General features: G+C 37.6%; 1 protein-coding gene across 8 annotated transcripts in view; it reads left to right on the top strand.

Moving 5' to 3' along the window:
- KHDRBS2 (KH RNA binding domain containing, signal transduction associated 2) overlaps window positions 1–12,712 on the top strand; it is a 773,215-nt gene that overhangs the window by 267,062 nt on the left and 493,441 nt on the right. The gene's annotated exons all lie outside the window — the stretch shown is intronic.

Genomic DNA, 12,712 nt, shown 5'->3' with positions numbered 1-12,712 from the left:
TCCTCCTAGTTATGTTGCCCTCTGAGATTCCAAATCTCCCTAAAAACACACCTGTGAAAGGGTTTCCCACCTCTCTCACAGGAGAAGGAGACTTCTCCTCCTTACCAACTCCCTCCCCAAGATGGCTCCCTGTCCCTAAGTCTTTTGTCACTAAGTCAGTTTTGGTCTATTATATTTTGTCCTACCTCCTTTTGAAGAGATTAATTAGGGTGCCATTCTGGGTGCCTGGTGTCCTCTGCCAGTGTTAAGAAGTTGTTTTGTGTAAGTTGCTCAACATTCAAATGATCTTTTGAAGAATTTGTGAGGGAAAAATTGGTCTCCCTGTCCTATTCCTCCACCATCTTGCCTTTTACGATTTTCAGTAGCTCAGCTGGAATTCCATCACCTCCACTACCTTTGTTCATAATAGTGGGCCTTTCTAAGGTCCACTTGACTACACAAACACAGTCCAGGATATCCAGCTCTAGGTGAGTGCACCATTGTGGTTGCCTAGATCATTAAGACTTTTTGTGTAGTTCTTCTGTGTAGTCTTTCCATCTCTTCTTTATTTCTCTGCTTCTTTTAAGTCCTAACCATGTCTGTCCTTTATCATGCCCGTCCTTGCATGAAATGTTCCCTTGATCTTTCCAGGTTTTTGGAAGAGATTTCTATTCTTTCCCACTCTGTTGTTTACATCTATTTCTTTGTATTGTTCATTTAAGAAGGCCTTATTTCTCCTTATTATTCTTAAGAACTCTGCATTCATTTGGGTATATCTTTCCCTTTCTCCCTTGTCTTTCCCTTCTCTTCTTTCTTCAGCTATTCTTAAAGCTTTCTCAGACAACCACTTTGCCTTCCTGAATTTCTTTTTCTTTGGATGGTTTTGGTCATTGCCTCTAGTACAATGTTAGGAACTTCTGTTCATAGTTCTTCAGGCACTCTGTCTACCAGATCTAATCCCTTGAGTCTATTTGACATCTCCACTGTTTAAGGGATTTGATTTATTTAAGTCATACCTGAATTGCCTAGTGGTTTTCCCTACTTTTTTCAATTGAAGCCTGAAGTTTGCAATAAGGAGATCATGATCTGAGCCACAGTCAGCTCCAGATCTTGTTTTTGCTAACTGCATAGAACTTCTCCATCTTTAACTGCAAACAATATAATTGATCTGATACCAATATTGATTATCTGATGTTGTTCATGTGTAGAATTATTTCTTGTGTTTTTGGAAAAGGGTGTTTGCTATGACCAACATTTCCTCTTGACAAAACTCTTTTAGACTTTGTCCTGCTTAATTTTGTATTTCAAGGCCAAACTTGCTTATTATTCTGGATATCTGTTGATTTATCAGTTTTGCATTTTACCCCTTATCATGAAAATAACATCTTTTTACTGTTTAAGTTCTAGAAAATATAGGACTTCATAGAACCAGTAAACTTCACCTTCCTAGGCATCAGTGACTGGGGCATAGATTTGTATTACTGTGATATTGAATGGTTTGCCTTGGAAGCAAATTGAGATCATTCTGTTATCTTTGAAGTTGTACACAAGTACTGCATTTCAGACTCTTTTGTTGTTTATTAGGGCTTCTCCATTTCTTTTAAGGGATTTTTGCCCACAGTACGTAATATAAAGGTCACCTGATTTAAATTTGCCCATTCCTGTCCATTTTAGTTCACTGACTCCTAAGATGTTGATGTTCAATATTGTCATCTCCTGCTTGACCACTTCCAACTTACCTTGATTCATGGACCTAACATTCTAAATTCCTATATAATACTGACTTTTAGCAACTGGACTTTACTTTCACCACCAGACACATCCAAAATTGAGCATCATTCTGCTTTGGAATTCATTCTTCTGGAGCTATTAATAATTGACCTCTACTCTTCCCAAATAGTACATTGGACACTTTCTGATGTGGGAGACTAATTTTCTATGTCATATTTTTTTTTTTCCTTTTCAAATTGTTTATGGCATTTTCCAGGCAAGAATACTGAAGTACTTTGCCATTCCCTCCTCCAGTGGATCACATTTTGTCAGAACTATTCACTATGAATCATCTGTTTTGGGTGACACTACATGCCATGGTTTATAGCTTTATTGAGTAACACAAGCTCTGTTTCCATGAAATGGCTGTGATTTGGGAAGGGGGTCACCTCTTTCAGTTCAGTTCAGTTCAGTTCAGTCAGACATATCCGACACTTTGAAACCTCATGGACTGCAGCATGCCAGACCTCCCTCTCCATCACCAACTCCCAGAGTTTACCCAAACTCATGTCCATTGAGTCGGTGATGCCATCCAACCATCTCATCCTCTGCTGTGCCCTTCTCTTCCTGCCCTCTATCTTTCCCAGCATCAGGATCTTTTCAAATGAGTCAGTTCTTCTCATCAGGTGGCCAAAGTATTAGAGTTTTAGCTTAAACATCAGTCCTTCTAATGTACACTCAGGACTGATCTCCTTTAGGATGGACTGGTTGGATCTTCTTGCAGTCCAAGGACTCTTGAGAGACTCTCAAGAGTCTTCTCCAACACCACAGTTTAAAAGTATCAATTCTTCGGTGCTCAACTTTCTTTATAGTCCAACTTTCACATCCATACATGACTACTGGAAAAACAATAGCCTTGACTAGACGGACCTTTGTTGGCAAAGTATTGTCTCTGCTTTTTAATATGCTACCTAGGTTGGTCATAACTTTCCTTCCAAGGAGTAAGCATCTTATAATTTCATGGCTGAATCACCATCTGCAGTGACTTTGGAGCCCCAAAAAAGTCTGCCACTGTTTCCAGTTTCCCCATCTGTTTGCTATGAAGTGATGGGACTGGATGCCATGATCTTCGTTTTCTGAATGATTAGCTTTAAGCCAACTTTTTCATTCTCCTCTTTCACTTTCATCAAGAGGCTTCTTCACTTTCTGCTGTAAGGGTGATGTCATCTGCATATCTGAGGTTATTGATATTTCTACCAGCAATCTTGTTCCCAGCTTACACTTCATCCAGCCCAGGGTTTCTCATGATGTACTCTGCATATAACTTAAATAAGAAGGGTGACATTATACAGCCTTGACATACTCCTTTTCCTATTTGGAACAAGTCTTTTGTTCCATGTCCAGTTTTAGCTCTTGCTTCCTGACCTGCATGCAGATTTCTCAAGAGTTAGGTCGGGTGGTCTGGTTTTCCTACCAGTTTCAGAATTTTCCACAGTTTATTGTAATCCACACAGTCAAAGGCTTTGTCATAGTCAATAAAGCAGAAATAGATGTTTTCCTGGAACTCTCTTGCTTTTTTGATGATCTAGCAGATGATGGGAATTTGATCTCTGATTCTTCTGCCTTTTCTAAAACGAGCTTGAATGTCTGAAAGTTCACGGTTCACATATTGTTGAAGCCTGGCTTGGAGAATTTGGAGCATTACTTTACTAGCATGTGAGATGAGTGCATTTATGAGATGAGTATTCTTTGGCATCGCCTTTCTTAGGGATTGGAATGAAAACTGACCTTTTCCAGTCCTATGGCCACTGCTGAGTTTTCCAAAATATGCTAACATGTTGAGTGCATCACTTTTATGCCATCATGTTTTAGGATTTGAAATAGCTTAATTGGAATTTCATCACTTCCACTATCTTTATTTGTAATGATGTTTCCTAATTCCCAGTTGACGTCTCTAGGTGAGTGATCACACCATCGTGATTATCTGGGTTGTAAAGATCTTTTTTTTTGTACAGTTCTTCTGTGTATTCTTGCCACCTCTTCTTAATATCTTCTGCTTCTGTTAGGTCCATACCATTTCTGTCCTTTATTGAACCCATCTTTCCATGAAATGTTCCCTTGGCATCTCTAATTTTCTTGAAGAGGTATCTAGTCTTTCCCATTCTATTGTTTTCCTCTATTTCTTTGGATTGATCTCCGAGGAAGGCTTCCTTATCTCCCCTTGCTATTCTTTGGAACTCTGCATTCAGATAGTTACATCTTTCCTTTACTCCTTTGTTTTAGCTTCTCTTCTTTTCACAGCTATTTGTAAGGCCTCATCAGAAAGCCATTTTGCTTTTTTGCGTTCTTTTTCTTGGGGATGGTCTTGCTCCCTGTCTCCTGTACAATGTCACAAACCTCTGTCGATAGTTCATCAGGCTCTCTTGTCTGTCAGATCTAGTCCCTTAAATCTATTTCTCACTTCCACTGTATAGTCATTAGGGATTTGATTTAGGTCATACCTGAATGGTTTAATGGTTTCCCCTACATTCTTCAGTTTATTTCTGAATTTGGCAATAAGGAGTTCATGATCTGAACCAGTCAACTCCCAGTCTTGTTTTTGCTGACTGTATAGAGCTTCTCCATCTTTGGCTGCAAAGCATATAATCAATCTGATTTTGGTGTTGACCATCTGGTGATGTCCATGTGTGGAGTCTTTTCTTGTGTCACCTCTTTGTTTGAAGATTATTCATAGGTATTTTTTTTTTATGAAATTGTAAATGAGATGAATTTTCTTAATTTCTCTTTCTTACAGTTTGTTATTAGTGTATAGAAACAACAGATTTCTGTATATTGATTTTGTATTCTGCAACTTTACTGAATTCATTTATTAGTTTTGAGTTTATTTGGTTGAGTCTTTAGAGTTTTTCATATACATGATCACGACATCTACAGAGACAGTTTTATTTCCTTTTTTCAAATTTGTATGTCTTTTCTTTCTTTCTTTCTTTTTTTTTTTTTTTTTTTGCTTAATTCCTCTGAGTAGTACTTCCAGCAGTATGTTGAATACAAGTGTTAGGGATGGGAATATTTATCTATTTCCTGATCTTAGGGGAAAAGCCTTCAACCTTTCACTGTTGACCATGATGTTAAATGTGAGCTTGTCATATGTGGCCTTTATTATATTGAGGCACATTTCCTATATACACATTTTATTGAGACTGTTTATCACAAATGAATTTTGAGTTTTAGGAAAAGCTTTTTCTGCATCTATTGAGATGATTGTATGATTTTTATTCATTATTTTGTTAATGTGGTGTCTCACATTGTTTTGCATATGCTGAACAGTCTTTAAAAATCAGGAAGAAAAACAGTTTGATCTTTCAAGTGTAATCCTGAAATCAGTGTACTAATGCATCTGAAAATTTTTGAATCTATATATACCAATTATTTTAGGTTATTCAAACTACCACACAATTACACTCATTTCACATGCTAGCAAGGTAATGCTCAAAATCCTTGAAGGTGGGCTTCAATAGTATGTTAACTGAGAACTTCCAGATTCTCAAACTGGATTTAGAAAAAGAGAAACCAGAGATCAAATTGGCAACACTGTTGGCAATAAAAACTGCAAGAGAATTCCAGAAAAACATCTACTTCTGCTTCACTGACTATGCTAAAGCGTTTGACTGTGTGGATCACAAGAAACTGTGGAAAATTCTTAAATATATGGGAATACGATACCACTATACCTGTCTCTGGATAATTCTGTATGCAAGTCAAGAAGCAATAAATTAGAACAAGTTCATGCAAGTTAGAACTGGACATGGAACAACAGACTGGTTCCAAGTTGGAAAAGGTGTATGTAAAGGCTGTATATTGTACCTGCTTATTTAACTTATATGCAGAATACATCATGTGAAATGCCAGGCAGGATGAAGCACACGCTCGAATCAAGGATGCTGGGAGAAATATCAGTAACCTCAGAAATGTGGATAATACCACCCTTGTGGCAGAAAGGAACTAAAGAGCCACTTGATGAAGGTGAAAGAGGAGAGTGAAAAAGATGGCTTAAAACTCAACATTCAAAAAACTAAGGCCATGACATCCAGTCCCATCACTCCATGGGAAATAGATGGGGAAACAATGGAAACAGTGACAGACTTTATTTTATCGGGCTCCAAAATCACTGCAGATGGTGACTGCAGCCATGAAATTAAGACACTTGTTCCTTGGAAGAAAAGCTATGACAAACCTAGACTGTGTATTAAAAAAAGCAGAGACATCACATTGCTGACAAAGACTCGCATAGTCAAGTCTATGATTTTCCTAATAGTCATGCACAGACATGAGAATTGGACCGTAAAGAAGCCTGAACATGGAAGTATTGATGCTTTCCACCTGTGGTATTGGAGAAGACTCTTGAGAGTCCCTTAGACTGCAAGGAGATCAAATTGGTCAATCCTAAAGGAAATCAGTCCTGAAATATTCATTGGAAGAACTGATGCTGAAGCTCTGATATTTTGGCTACCTGATGCGAAGAACTGACTCATTGGAAAAGACCCTGAAGCTGGGAAATGTTGATTTTAGGAGTAGGAGGTGACAGAGGATAAGATGGTTGGATGTCCTCACCCACTCAGTGGACATGAGTTTGAGCAAACCTGGGGAGATGGTGAAGAACAGGGAAGTCTGGTGTGTTGCAGTCCATGGGGTCACAAAGAGTTGATCTATTGATATTTCTCTCACGACTGAGCAACTGAACAACAACAAATATTAGGCTGTAATTTTCTTTTGCTGTGTTGTTATTATCTGAAGTGAATTTGGATGTCCTTCCTCCTCTTCCAATTTTTGAATAGTTGAGAATTATTGATGTTAAATCTTCCTTAAACATGTGGTAAAATTCACTAAAGAAAATATATGGTCCTATGCTTTTCTGTGGTGGATGGTTTTTGATTACTAAATCAATCCATCTTCTTTTAGCAATTAGTCTTCTCCAATTTTCTATTTTTTTTTTTTTATGATTCAATTTGGTAGTTTGCAATTTTCTAGGAATTTTTCTACTTCTAGGTTATCCATTTTGTTGGTGTATCATTTTCATAGTAGCCTTTTATGATCCTTAGTGTTTCTGTGAGTATAAGTTATATCGTATGTGCTTTTCATGTCTGTTTTTATTTTAGTATTCTCTTTTTTTAGTTGCTTAATCTATCTATAAATTTGTCGATTTTATATGTTAAAAACAGCTGTTAATTTTATCGACCTTATGTATTAGTTTTCTGTTCTCTGTTTCATTTTTTTTAATATTTTGATGTTTGCTATTTCCTTTCTTCTGGTACATTTGGAATTTTTATTGTTATTTTCTTTTACTAGTTTCTTAGGGGTATTAAATTAGGGGCTTCTTGAGATCTTTCCTTTTCCTTAATGTAAGTGTTCATTGCCATAAACTTATTTCATAGAACTGCTTTTGTTATATCCCATTGGTGTGCTGTGTTTCCAATGTCATTTATTTCTAGATGTTTTTGGTTTTCCTTTTGATTTCTTCTCCTGCCTATCAATTGTTCAGATGTGCCAATGTCAATTATCATGTGTTTGTGAATTTTTAGCTTTCATTCTGTTATTAACTTCTAGCTTATATTGTGACCAAAAAATTACTTGATATGATTCTAATCTTCTTAAATTTGCTAAGACTTCTGTCCTGCCATGTGATTTATTTTACAGGATTTTCCCCATGAACTTGAGAAGAATGTGTATTCTGCAGCTGTGTGGAATGTTCTGTGTACTATGCTAGTGCCATTTGGTTAAAAATATGGTTCAGGTTCATTGTTTCTGTGTTGATTTTCTGCCTGGATGGTCCAGTCAGTGTTCAAATTGGTGTATCTTTGTCCCCTATTCTTATTTACTGTTGTCTATTTCACCCTTCAGATCCATTAATATTTGATTAATATGTTAGGTACATTGATGTTGGGTACATATATATTTATAATTATTAAAGCTTCTTTATTGTTGGCCCTATTTTCATTATATAGTGATCTTCTTTATAACTGTTGTTACTGGCTTAAAGTGTGTTTTGAATTATATAAGTATAGCTACTTTTGCTCTCATTTGGTTTCCACTTGCTTAGAATATCTTTTTCTATCATTCACTTTAATCCTATATGTTCCTTAAAGCAGAAGTGAATCTCTGGAAGGTTGCGTATAATTGTGCCTTTTTCATTTTTAATGCCTCCAGTCACTCTGTGTTTTTTGATCAGAGAATCTAATCCATTTGTATTCAGAATAATTCATAATAATGATGATGATATTTATGGACTTTCTAATGTCATTTTATTGTGTGTGTGTGTTTTTTTTTTTTTTTTTTGTCTATTTTGTTCCTTCTTTCTCTCTTGCTGCCTGTCTTTGTGAATTGATTATTTTCCATTGTGGCATGCTTGTGGTACTTTCTTTTGGCCATTTGCATATGTGCTGTAAATTTTTGATTTGTGGTTACCATGATAATCCTATAAATACTTTATAGATATTAAACTCTATTTTATGCTGATAACATCTTAATTGTGTCAATGATTTTTGATGGGATTTAAATAAGCCAAGATAGTGTCAAAGCGTCGAAGGATATTTGATTTGAGTTTCATCAAATTGACTTGACTTGTTACACGGGTCAGTGTTTTGTTCTTTTTTTTCACCCCCAAATTTATTTGTATTGTAAATGATAATGACATTGCCTTTGCTAACATTAGACTCTGCTCTTCTGCATGGAGACTGCATAGTAGAAAGTCCCTGGCACTGGGTGATGGAAGCATCTAGAATATAAAACTGGAGGGGAAAAGCACAAATAGTCCCATTTTTCAGATACTTGGTACATTTAATGATGTCAAATTCATAAGATTAATAATTTATTCCGCGTTATATTTTAACCAGGGTTGTTTACATTCCGGTTTTTTAAATTTTATTTTATTTTTTAACTTTACAATATTGTATTGGTTTTGCCATATATCAACATGAATCTGCCACAGGTATACACGTGTTCCCCATCCTGAACCCTCCTCCCTCCCCATACCATCCCTCTGGGTCGTCCCAGTGCACCAGCCTGAAGCATCCAGTATCCTGCATCGAACCTGGATTGGCGACTCGTTTCATATATGATATTATACATGTTTCAATGCCATTCTCCCAAATCATCCCATCCTCTCCCTCTCCCAGAGAGTCCAAAAGACTGTTCTATACATTAGTGTCTCTCTTGTTGTCTCGTATACAGGGCCTGTTTTGTTTTATTTTTTCTCATAAGAAACAAACAAATTTTGCTTCTAGATTGTGCGGAGATTAACACGGGAGCCAGTCAGGCTCTCTTGCCCCAACCCCTCACCCCATGTTCTGTAAACAATGACTTTGCATTGCTGTAGAACAGCTGAGATCACTTATAGCACTGCACATGGGCATCACAAGGTACTCACTTGGCCACAGGCTACTTTTGTTCTGTAAGTATATATAAGCTTCACATGGAAAAGCCCTATAGGGTTGTGTGCTGTTATGTTGTACTATTTTACCTCGGCTACTACAGCTGCTGGGCCAATCAGGAGAGAATAAGTGCATCTGCAGTTCCTATGACTCCTCTCATTCTCTTCCAGCCTCTTAGCTCACACGTGCATGCCATGTGTTCAGTGAACAGTGCACACAGTGAGACACAGTGAAACAATTGGCGCTATGAACAGGATCAGCAATACAAAGATGGAACCTCCAGAGAGTTTTCTCTTTTATTCATTTTTGTATTTTCTAGTTGTAGAAAGGAGATTCAGGTGACCTGATTTTAGCTAGGGTAATGTATTCTGAGGTTTCCAAGTTTTCAAGTTATGGCTTGATTATATAGTTGTAGTTGTAGAGCTATTTCATATTCAGCTGGTTATACCATCATTTATTTAAAAGGCAAAAAGAAATGCCAACATAAGCCTGCAAACATTTACTTCAACTTTTTAGTCTGTTAACAGCTCATTTGATGCATGATTAATGACAGCTGGGTTTGCCACGTGATGTGAAGAGCCAACTCATTGGAAAAGACCCTGCTGCTGGGTAAGATTGAAGGCGAAAGGAGAAGGGATGAAATGGTTAGATAGTATTGCTGACTCTATGGACATGAATTTGAACAAATTCTGGGAGATAATGGAGAACAGAGGAGCCTAGCATGTTTCAGTCCTATGGGGTCACAAGAAGTCAGACATGACAGTGACTGAACAAGAGCAGCATCTTGATTTAACTTTTTTTTTTTTTTTTTTGCCCCCTCTTTTATGTTTTTAATATCACAATTTACCGTTTTGGAAAATATTTTGTATTCATTAACAACTTGTTGTAGATATTGATATGTTTAATGCTCTTTTCCTTCAACTTTATTAAGTGGTTAAGGCCACTATATAACAATATATCATATTCTGAATTCCCCTCCCTTGTTCCTTTTATGTGTCACATTTTCTATTTTCATGTTACTGGTTTGTAGCCTTTCATCTTGAAGAACTCTTTTTAAACACTTTTTGTAATGCATGTCTTGTGGTGATGAACTCTTTCACGTTTCTCTGGAAAAATATTTATGTCTTTTTCATTTCTGAAGGATAGCTTTGATGGATAAAACATTTCTGGATGATGATTTTCCATTCAGCACTTTGAATATATTATCCTACAGTCTCTAGGTGTGTAAGGCTTCTGCTAAGAAATCTGCTGATAGCCTTTCAGGATTCTTTTTAGGTTATAGGTTTCTTTTCTTTTGCTGTTTTGAAGATTCACTCTTTGTCTTTGATTTTGACAATTCTTGTCTGAATATTTCTTAGAAAGGATATCTAAGTCGATTTCATTTAATGACCCATGAACTTCATGAACTTGGATATCTAAACTTCTCAGATTGGGGAAGTTTTCCACCATTATTTCAGTAAATAATCTTTTTTTGTGCCCCCTTACCTCTCTTCTTCTGGAAGTTCAATGATTCATGAATTCTAAGTATACCATAATTCATAGATTTTTTTAACCCTTTATTTATTTATTTTTTTGCATTTGCCTTTTTTTAATTTATTTTATTTTTTAACTTTACAATATTGTGTTGGTTTTGCCATGTATCAACATGAATCCACCACAGGTATACACGCGTTCCCCATCCTGAACCCTCCTCCCTCCTCCCTCCCCATACCATCCCTCTGGGTCATCCCAGTGCACCAGCCCCAAGCATCCAGTATCGTGCATCGAACCTGGACTGGTGACTCTTTTCATATATGATATTATACATGTTTCAATGCCATTCTCCCAAATCATCCCACCCTCTCCCTCTCCCACAGAGTCCAAAAGACTGATCTATACATCAGTGTCTCTTTTGCTGTCTCGTACACAGGGTTATTGTTACCATCTTTCTAAATTCCATATATATGCGTTAGAATACTGTATTTATGTTTTTCCTTCTGGCTTACTTCACTCTGTATAATAGGCTCCAGTTTCATCCACCTCATTAGAACTGATTCAAATGTATTCTTTTTAATGGCTGAGTAATACTCCATTGTGTATATGTACCACAGCTTTCTTATCCATTCATCTGCTGATGGACACCTAGGTTGCTTCCACGGTCTGGCTATTATAAACAGTGCTGTGATGAACATTGGGGTACATGTGTCTCTTTCAGTTCTGGGTTCCTCAGTGTGTATGCCCAGCAGTGGGATTGCTGGATCATAAGGCAGTTCTATTTCTAGTTTTTTAAGGAATCTCTACACTGTTCTCCATAGTGGCTGTACTAGTTTGCATTCCCACCAACAGTGTAAGAGGGTCCCCTTTTCTCCACACCCTCTCCAGCACTTATTGCTTGTAGACTTTTGGATCGCAGCCATTCTGACTGGCATGAAATGGTACCTCATTGTGGTTTTGATTTACATTTCCCTGATAATGAGTGATGTTGAAGGAGGAGCTAAGATGGTGGAGGAATAGGACAGGGAGATCACTTTCTCCCCCACAAATTCATCAAAAGAACATTTAAAAGCCGAGTAAATTCCATGAAACAACTTCTGAATGCTGGCAGAGGACATCAGGCACTCAGAAAAGCAGCCCATTGTCTTCAAAAGGAGGTAGGAAAAAATATAAAAGACAAAAAAAGAGACAAAAGAGGGAGGCATGGAGCTCTATCCTGGGAAGGGAGTCTTAAAAAGAGAGGTTTCCAAACACCAGGAAACACTCTCACTGCCAAGTCTGTGGAGAGCCTTTGAAGCACAGAGGGAAACATAACAGGGAGGAAAAATAAATAATTAAAACCCACAGATTACGAGCCCAGCGGTAACTCCCCCAGCGGAGAAGCAGCACAGACGCCTGCACCCGCCACTAGTAAGCGGGGGCTGGGCAGGGAGGCGCGGGCTGCATAGCTTAGAGTAAGGATCTGGCCTGAATGCCCTGAGTGCTATCTGAGTGAACTAACTTTTTTAACCCTTTTTCATTCAAATTCCTTTCTTCTCCTCTGGCTAGATAATTTCAAAGTTTCTATCCTCTGAATCATAGAATCTTTCTTCCCTTGATCCATTATGGGTGTTCTCTATTGCATTTTTGATGGCTTAGATGGGAAAATTATTTTCCCCCCACTTTTATTGAGATATGATTGCCATACAGTGGTGTATAAGTTTGTACTGGCACAATTCATTTCTGCTAAATCACAAGATATTTGGGGCAGTCCATCTATTGGACAGCTTTGCTGGCTTTAAGCAAACGAACTCAAAGCATTTTTGTATGCCATGTATTAGAAACAAATACTACTTAACAATGGCACCCCACTCCAGTACCCTTGCCTGGAAAATCCCATTGACCGAGGAGCTTGGTAGGCTGCTGTCCATGGGGTCGCAAAGAGTCAGACACAACTGAACAAATTCACTTTCACTTTCATGCCCTGGAGAAGGAAATGGCAATCCACTCCAGCCTGGAGAATCTCAGGGATGGGGAAGCCTGGTGGGCTGCCATCTATGGGATCACACGGAGTTGGACACGACTGAAGCGACTTAGCAGCAGTACTCAACAAGAAAGAAATGATAGCTGACTATATAGATACA

Source organism: Bos taurus, chromosome 23 (genome assembly GCF_002263795.3).
Source record: "Bos taurus isolate L1 Dominette 01449 registration number 42190680 breed Hereford chromosome 23, ARS-UCD2.0, whole genome shotgun sequence".
In the NCBI taxonomy this organism is placed as follows: Eukaryota; Metazoa; Chordata; class Mammalia; order Artiodactyla; family Bovidae; genus Bos; species Bos taurus.
Note: the sequence above shows the minus strand (reverse complement) of the source record. Positions and strands in the feature narration are given on the sequence as shown.